Raw genomic sequence first — 1152 nt, forward strand, 5'->3', positions numbered from 1 at the left:
AATAAATCTTGGCCAGACACAGTGGATCACGCCTGTAATCCCAGCATTTTGGAAGGCTGAGGTTGGCAGATCACTTGAGGTCAGCAGCTCGAGACCAGCCTGGGTAACGTGGCAAAACCCCATCTCTACAAAAAAATACAAAACACTAGCCGAGTATTGTTGTGCATGCCTGTAGTCCCAACAACTTGAAGAGAGACAGGAGGTTGAGGCTACAGCGAGCCATGATCATGCCACTGCACTCCAGCCTGGGTAACAGGATGAGTCTGTGAATCAATTAATCCATCTTACATCAGCCACTTCTTAGGAATGCTTTAAACCAACTCAACCTTTTTAGATTAAGCACAGATGAGCGAAATACAATATAGAAATATTAGTTTTACTTAAAATTCTGAAAAAGCGACAAAATTTTATATTCATGTAGAATCAATTGTGAAAAAAACTGATTCCTGAAGTCACAAAGTCTATTCCTTTATTGTATCAACTTTATGTTCAATTAATATTTTTCAGAATATTTCTGTGAACTAAAAATTCATTATAAATCCTATCAAGAATCAAACTTACTAAATGTTAACTTTAAAAGCCAGTAAGATGCTACAACACAGATGAACCTTGAAACATACTAAGAGAGGCTGGGTGTGTTAGCTCATATCTGTAATCCCAGGGCTTTGGGAGGCTGAGGCGGGCAGATCACTTGAGCCCAGGAGTTCGAGACCAGCCTGGCTAACATGGTGCAACCTTGTCTCTACAAAAAAATTCAAAAAAATGAGCAGGGCATGGTGGTGCACACCCATAGTCCCACCGACTCAGGAGACTGAGGTAGGAGGGTCACTTGAGCCCAGGGAGTTAAAGACTGCAGTGAGCTATGATTGCACCACTGGGCTCCAGCCTGAGCAACAGAGCGAGACCTGGTCTTAAAAAAGAAAACACACACACACACATACACACACACACACAATGTGAAAGTCAGTCACAAAGGGCCACATCTTACTGTTTCATTGATCTGAAATGCCTAGAATCAGTAAGTCTATATAGATGGAAAACAGGTTAGTGGCTGCCTAGGGCTGAGGGCATGGAAGGAAATGGGGAATGACTGCTAATTGCTATGGGGTTTCTTCTAGGGGTGATGAAAACATCCCAAAATAGTGGTAATGG

Source organism: Mandrillus leucophaeus, unplaced genomic scaffold (assembly GCF_000951045.1).
Source record: "Mandrillus leucophaeus isolate KB7577 unplaced genomic scaffold, Mleu.le_1.0 Scaffold315, whole genome shotgun sequence".
Taxonomy (NCBI): Eukaryota; Metazoa; Chordata; class Mammalia; order Primates; family Cercopithecidae; genus Mandrillus; species Mandrillus leucophaeus.